This window comes from Myotis brandtii, unplaced genomic scaffold (genome assembly GCF_000412655.1).
Source record: "Myotis brandtii unplaced genomic scaffold, ASM41265v1 scaffold902, whole genome shotgun sequence".
Classification (NCBI taxonomy): domain Eukaryota; kingdom Metazoa; phylum Chordata; class Mammalia; order Chiroptera; family Vespertilionidae; genus Myotis; species Myotis brandtii.
Window position 1 is genome coordinate 1598718 of NW_005371709.1, and position 8270 is coordinate 1606987.

Genomic DNA, 8270 nt, shown 5'->3' on the forward strand with positions numbered 1-8270 from the left:
TGAAGGTCAGATAAAGAGCTTCACAGATAAGAAAAAGCTAAAGGAGTTCATCACCACCAAACCAGTATTATATGAAATGCTGAAAGGTATTCTTTAAGAAGAGGAAGAAGAAGAAGAAGGTAAAGATAAAAATTGTGAACAACAAGTACATATCTATCAACAAGTGAATCTAAAAATCAAGTGAATAAAAAATCTGATGAACAGAACAAACTGGAGAATATAATAGAATCAGGGGCATAGAAAGGGAGTGGACTGACAATTCTCGGGGGAAAGGGGTGTGTGGGGGTGTGCAGGAAGAGACTGGACAAAAATCGTATACCTATGGATGAGGACAGTGGGTGGGGGGGGGTAAGGGCAGAGGGTGGGGTAGGAACCCGGTGGAGGGGAGCTATAGGGGAAAAAAAGAGGAACAACTGTAATAATCTGAACAATAAAGATTTAATTTTAAAAAACCCAATATGTAATTATATATGTGTTTTCCGATGGTCTTAGGCGACCCCTGTGAAAGGGTTGTTAGATCCCCAAAGGGGTCACGACCCACAGGTTGGCGACCCACAGGTTGAGAACCGCTGCTCTACTATATATTCTTTTAGCAGCCCCCTCTGCTGGTTGATTTTATTCACAGATACATTATCATGAACAGATTTCTCAGGAATTCATTCCCCTTACAAATAATTTGTAATACCAACTCACATATACTAGTAACATTGAGTTTGGCAGCCTTCCATACAATTCTAAAGAGGCTTTTTCAGCAACTTTCCTTCTCCAACTTTCAGTTTCTGGTACAGACCACTATTTCTTCTCTAAACTTAACTATTCTCTAACTTCCTGCTGATGGTTGTGGCCTTAAGATCATGGAAATCAACCTACCAAGTACAGGGATGAAATTCCTATTGCCAAATTTGGTTTTCTATTAGTTGCCCTAAAAATATTTTAGATATTTAAAGTTGCAAGGAAACAAAGCTTAATAATTATGTATCAGATTTGTTTGTTTGTTTTTTTACAGGCCGCATTCAATAATCATTGTTGTAGCATTGGGCAAATTACTTAAACTTTCCAAGCCTCAGTTAGCTTGTTTGTAAAATAGGAAGAATAACTATTGTGAAGATTGTTAAGGATTGAGAGGATGTATATGATACTTGATAACTACTAATAGCTATGGTTATTATTTGATAGCTATTATTATTTTCATTTAAAATCAATATTGTGTTTTTATTTTTTTCAATATTGTGTTTTTATAAACTATGTCTTATTCAAATAGTTTAGTCTCCACAATTTTTTCTATTCACAGTGTTTTATGAAATCATATTATGTTGTGTTTTCTGATTTCTTTGACATCTTAAAACTAGAAAGAGATTCTGTACTCCACAAATGTGAAGTTTCCACTTTGCATTCCTGTTTCAGATAATGCATAAAAATGTTAAATAAAACTATCCTAGGTCAGGTCCCCAGGTAACTTCATTATTAATACATCTTTACTAAAAGTCAAATGCGTTTAACTCTCATCTTTGCTTCTGGTCATTAATATAATTTTCTTTCTAGTGTAAGACATAACTCCATTGAGATCTGTGCTGTAGATTTTTTTTTTTTGTCTTTGGAACTTGATTTGGTGTGTGTGTGTGTGTGTGTGTTTAGTATTCTGTATTTTAAAACATCCTTTTCTGTTGTAAATATTGTACTTGTATTAATATACTTTGGGGAATGACTTAAAACTTATAGTGTTCAGTGTTCTTAACCGATCATATATATATGCAAATTGTCCCCTCGGGAGTTCGACCAGGAGACCAAGAGTTCAGTCGCTCGCTATGACATGTGCTGACTACCAAGGGGCAGCACAGAACAAAGGAAGCCCCCCCCCCCCCCCCCCACCCCAGCAGCCAGCAGCTGGGGAAGGGAGTTCCCTGACCAGCAGCTGGAAGGAAGGCCCTGGCCAGAAGCCGGAAGGCCCCAATCAGCCCTGATCGCCGGCCAGGACTAGGGACCCTATCCGTGTGCAAATTTTGTGCACCGGGCCTCTAGTAAAGAAATATTTGTTGCCCCAAAAGGATCATACTGTTCTACTCCAACTAGCAATTGGAGGGCTGAATTGCCTTTACATTGTAGTGAGCTATTTTCTAGCCTACACAAACATATAAGCATGTTTTATTTTTCTATTACATATATTGTCAAAATATATTACATATTTTGTCTGGCTACAAAATATAGATATGAAATTCTCTCTACCTGTGCAAGTAAGCTGGATCATTGAGTCTTGGCCATACGTGGCTTCCTTAAGTAGCAAGGGTTCTCCTGTGGAAATAATACTAAAGTAGTTTCTATTACAATGTTTTTGATTTTTAAGGGGACAATGGATAGCTACATGTGAGATGACTGTGTGCTTGCTAGCTTGGTTGGGAAAAACAAGGGTCAAGGGGATCATTCTATGTTGTCCTGGTTCAGCCTTAGTCTTAGATAAGTACTGTGTCCCTGGGTCTCAGAGGTGAGGCTTTCTCATCAGTGATTCTACCTCATCCTGGATGATAGAGAATCTTTGATGATCTGAACCCAGGACTGTTTCCTGCCCCACCCACAGAGATAGTAGGTTTTTTCCCCCTCATCTCATCCCTCAATTGTAGTTGGTTTTCAACTGTGCCCAAACAAAAGGAATCCAAAGAGGACCACACCAAGACACATCATAATTAAAATGCCAAGAGCAAAAGACAAAGAGAGAATCTTAAAAGCAGCAAGAGAAAAACAGTTAGTTACTTACAAGGGAGTACCCATAAGATTGTCAGCTGATTTCTCAACAGAAACTATGCAGGCCAGAAGGGAGTGGCAAGAAATACTCAAAGTGATGAATACCAAGAACCAAGATTACTAGATCCAAGTGCCAGTGTACCCAGTGGTCAGAGTGCCTTTATTGGATATAATAGGTGAATGTTATCTACTAGAGGCCCGCTGCACCAATTTGTGCACAGGTGGGGTCCCTGTGGGTGGCCTGCAGGGATCGGGCCGAAACCCGTAGTCCAATGCCACCTTCAGCTCCTACCTGCCGCTCCTGCTCATCCCAGCCCACTGTGCCTGCCGTGGGCTCGTGCCCAATCAGTCCTGATCAGGAGAGGCTTGAGCTGCTGCAGTAGCACTCACCAGCCATGAGCCCTGTGTCTGGCGCCTTCCCAAGGGGAGTGGCCTGCAGGATCAGGCTGAAACCAGCTCTCCGACATCCCCCGAGGGGTCCCAGATTGCGAGAGGGCCCAGGCCATGCTGAGGGACCCCAGCAGTGCACGATCGGGCCTGGGAGGGACCACTGGAGGGCTCAAGGGTGTGTCCGGCCCATCTCGCTCAGTCCCAATCAGCAGCAATCTATTCTACTGGTTGGAGCATCTGCCTCCAGTGGTCAGTGCACATCATAGTGAGCGGTTGAGCAGCCTTAGCATATCATTAGCATATTATGCTTTGATTGGTTGTTCTGCCATTCAGTCTATTTGCATATTACCCTTTTATTATATAGGATAAGGAACTTTAGTGGTTTAGAATAGAAGCTTGGTTTTCTTGCCCCTCACTAGTAGTGTCTCCCCCTCTTTAGTGCCCTAAATTCTGGTTTTCATATGTTCCCCTGTATGCTCCTTACATGTTGTATGTCCTTCCCTCTTCTGCCTACTGGAATTTTATATCCTTAAGGCCTAGTTATATCTATCATTCATATTTGTCTTTCCGCACTTCCCCCTAGCATACTGCCTGTGTGTAGCAGTAGGTTCATACATGTTTGCTAAACTCCAATTAAAGAAAGTTATTTAAGCCTTTCGGCCGGAACTTCCATCTTCCAGTAGTTCGTCAAAATGACTAACTCAAAGGGAAAGAGGAGAGGCACTCGCTATATGTTTTCTAGGCCTTTAGAAAACATGGAGTTGTTCCTTTGGCCACATATATGCAAATCTACAAGAAAGGTGATATTGTGGGCATCAAGGGAATGGGCACTGTTCAAGAAGGAATGCCCCACAAATGTTACCATGGCAAAACTGGAAGAGTCTACAATATCACCCAGCATGCAGTGGGCATTATTGTGAACAAGCAAGTTAAGGGCAAGATTCTTGCCAAGAGAATGAATGTACGTATTGAGCATATTAAGCACTCTAAGAGCCGAGATAGCTTCCTGAAACGTGTGAAGGAAAATGATCGGAAAAAGAAGGAAGCCAAAAAGAAAGTAACCTGGGTTCAACTGAAGCGTCAGCCTGCTCCACCCAGAGAAACACACTTTGTGAGAACCAATGGAAAGGAGCCTGAGCTGCTGGAACCCATTCCCTATGAATTCATGGCATGATAAGTGGGAAAAAATAAAAAAAGACCTCTGTGCTGATAAAAATGCTTCTCTTAATTGAGTGGAAGTATGGTGTCCCTTCCCCCCAAAGCGTAATTAAAGAAAACTTTGTGAGAAGAAGGAGGAGGAGGAGGAGGGGGAGGAGAGGAGGAAGAGGAGGAGGAGCACAAGGAGAAGGGACAAGAGGAGGAGGAGGAGCAGGAGGAGGCAGAGGAAGAGGAGGAAAATTATTTAATCTAGTGACCTCAATTATAGATTATTAGACTACTGGGTCTTTAGAGTCATTTCATTCCCTGAGAGTTGAAATGTCATGACTTGGCCTTGACAAGCAAAGAAATGCTGACATTAATACCTAATGATACATTAAAACAAAAAAAAAGAAAAGAAAGCAAAACAAAAAAACACATTTCAATCTTCTCTGTGTGAGCCGTACATTTAGCAATTCACAATTGATTTTTTTGTAAGTGAACCTTGAGACAATTCTCTCTCTGCTTGACTACACAGAAAACCATTTCTCATAAAAGAATCATCAACCCATAAAATAGTCATTATGATGCAAAGTGTGCATGAAATGTGCAATATAAGGAAATCAATCTAGAGGAAATTAAGAGAAAGAGCAGAGGACATCAAGAAACCTTCACTTTTGAATTCTCTTTTTTTTTTTTTTTTTGCCTTTAAGCTCTCAATTCCCAGAGTAAAGGACAAGGGGAAACTTTTCTTGTTATATTATTCCAGTTGGCTTTTCTTAATATAATTTTAAAAAATTATTGAGATACACAAGTCTTGCTTATTGTCTAGATTTTTTTTTATTAGCCTACTTAGAATTAGAGAAAAGGCCAGAGAGAAGAAGAGAATACTATTCCCTTTCACTTGTCTAGCCCTTTACAGTTTACAAAACAATTTCACATACATTATGTGTGAGATGTTTAGGACCTTTAGTTCCATTTTATACATAAAGTAACTGAAGCTCAGAACAGATACATGAGTGGCCCAAAGTCATGCAGTTAGTGAGAAATAGAGAGTCAGGTCATCTCTTCTAGCTTAACATTATCAATTGTGTCTTTCTAACTGCTCTGTTTTTGTTAGGATTCATATATATATTCAAGTTCTAAATGTATGAAATAGTTGGTGCCAAGGAAGAGATTATTGTGGGTAGGTAGGGCTAATGGGGATATAGCACTTTTACTTTTTCTTGGCCATTTCACTCTAAACCATGCCAACTCACTATACCAAAACATTTTTCCTAATGATATGTATGGAAAGGAGAGGAGATAAAAAGAAGAAGAGATAAGGAGATGAGATTTTTAAAAAGAGAGAGAGAAAAGGGAATGAGAAACAGATAAATGTTGGTGTCCTGCCCCAGCAGGTCCAGGCGTTCCCAAAGGTGTGGACAGAGTTGGTGAAGAAGGAATGACACGGAGACAGTGTTTAGTTGATCAGCATAGCCAGGTTCTTTTTCTATTGTCCTGTTACATCTGTATTTATACCATTCAATCCTATAAGCATGCCTCTATAATCACATCATGGTATGTTTTGGGTAACCTTCTACAGTTTCTTGTTTCATTTCCATAGTTTCTTATCTGACCTTTGCCAAAAATCCTGTCTCTATCTAGTTCTGTTCATTTTAATCTTGTCTAGGTTAATCTCTGTGTTCCATTATAAGGGCTATTCCAAGGTCACTGCTCTACTGATAAGCTACAAGGAAGTGACTGAAGGAGATTATCCTACCCAGTAAAGGTTATGTCCTCCCAGCCTCGCTGCTTGCCTTCCCTGGGACTGCCCTGTGTCGGTGGGTCTCCAGGGGTATAGGCTTTGGTGCTTTCCCTGGTGGGCAGACCCCTGGGGATGTGGGCCCAACAAGTCCCAAATGGATTGCCAACAGTCTTAGACCAAGTGCTTCATAAGTAGTACATAGTATTTCTGTAACACTAGGGGGTTTTACTGATTTATTCTCTTCCTTAGTCCTGTTAATCCCTAACTCCAGGGAAAAATCCTCACCTGGGGAAACAACCTTCCTCGGGGAGGTGGTCCTGGTTAAAACACATAGCGCTAAGAGGGGGAGCAAACATATGCTATATACGCCAGGTCCCTTGAAACATAAGCTGTGCAGATGTTTCTTCCCTGCAGCGACTGTGTCAAGCAGCAAGGGTGGACCGGCTTCCGGCAGATAAAGATAGGAAGCTCTATTTTTCTGTCTACTGTCAATATCAAGGCAATGACATTGACTGAGAGAACTTGGATTAGAACTCATATCTTGGGGAGCTTTGTTTACTGAAGCACCTTGCTTCTCACCTGAATGTATTATTTAGTTTATGGAAAACATAAGCATCTCCTCTTTGTGTGTGTGTGTGTGTTTGTGTGTGTGTGCAAGTGCGTGTGTATGCGAGTTGTTCAAAAGCCCTCTATAAATGCTCAGAACTTTTAGGGGAAGTTTTGCTGTTCCTCCTCATTTAGCTGTGAGAATAAAATGGTTTGGCCTTCCGTAACTTGCTTATTGCATAATAACTTTTCAAAGAAGATTAATGACAAGGATATTTATGAAAATGTCTCTGTGACTTTCATTTGTAACTATTCAGATATGTGGCTTTTGCCATTTGTATTTAATTTACATTTTAAAACTTTTGTTTTGGAGCTTAGCCAGACTACAGATAGCCCAGCAGAGGGCCTTGAAACTGTGTAAACAAATAAAGAAGTGGTCCAATGAATGTTATATGCATATGAGGGGCCGAGTGCATGAATTCGTGTACCTTGAAAGGAACTGTGGGCCTCAAGGCTGTGGTGGGCACAGGGGTGGGTCTCAGCCCATCCTCCGTGCCCCCCCTTGGTCCCTCCTGTTGCGGCCCCCGGTCCCCTGTCTGCCGGCAGCCCCGCTCCCACCGCCGCTGCTCCCACCCGCTGACGGCGCTGGCCCCACTCCCACCTGCTGACAGTGTGGAGCAATTGGGGCTGGCACCAGCAGTGGGTGCGAGCAGGGCCGGCGCTGTCAGCGGTGGGTGCGAGCAGTGGCTGCTGTCCTGATTACTCCTCAGGAGCAGGGGGAGGTGGAGAAGCCCTGAGGGGCGATTGGGGCCAGCAGCTGCTCAAACCCCCTGATGGCACTGAGTGATTAGGGCTGGTGCCGGCAGCAGGTGCAAGCAGTGGCTCCGGTGCTGGCAGCGGGTGCGAGCGGGTCCAGCGCCGGCAGCAGGTGTGAGTGCCGGACAGGACCGCGGTGCATGGGAGCAAAGAATTTTCAGTAACCACCAGAGGCTCACCCCGATGACAGCGACTGGTGCCCTGCCTTGGTCTGGCGCCTCCTGCTCACCTGCTCCACCATCCTGCTGCAGCCAACACCCGCCATGTTCTGCTCTCTGCCATCTGCTGCCAACGTCCCCCATGTTCCATGTGTGCTGCCTGGTGGTCAGCACATGTCATAGCAACCGGTTGTTTGGTTGTTCCGCTGTTTGGTCTATTTGCATATTAGGGTTTTATATATATAGATAGGAAACTTTTCAGCCCTTGTTCAAGAAAGTCAGCAGCTCTCTAGTGTTAAGTAGGGAGAAAAGCCTATCTTGCTGTCCCAACTTCTTTCTTCCGTTTCTTTCTTCAGTTGTACATTGTTAGAAATGATGCTGGGTTATATATATAGTCATATTGCCAATTCAGTCTTCCAGTGTAAATGAAAGAGGATTAGTTCTTCCAGTTTTGATAGTGGAGGCTACTATAGTTGGACACCAGTCTTGCTGACATGGTACGTTCATGATAAATCATAAATTTTGTCATTTTAATCTCCCTTTTTGGTTTACCTCCTAATCTATTTCTCCCAGCTTTCTTAGAAGATAAGGTAAAGTAAAAGCATTACCAGTCTGGCTTTGTCTAGGTCAGTGGTCGGCAAACTGCGGCTCGGCAAACTGCGGCTCGAAAGCCACATGCGGCTCTTTGGCCCCTTGAGTGTGGCTCTTCCACAAAATACCGACTTCTGTGCATGGGCCAC

The 8270-nt window shown here is 42.8% G+C and overlaps 1 protein-coding gene and 1 pseudogene across 1 annotated transcript in view; both read left to right on the forward strand.

The window, feature by feature from the left end:
* HPSE2 (heparanase 2 (inactive)) overlaps positions 1-8270 on the forward strand; it is a 530799-nt gene that overhangs the window by 261229 nt on the left and 261300 nt on the right. The gene's annotated exons all lie outside the window — the stretch shown is intronic.
* LOC102239380 lies at positions 3802-4314 on the forward strand (annotated as a pseudogene).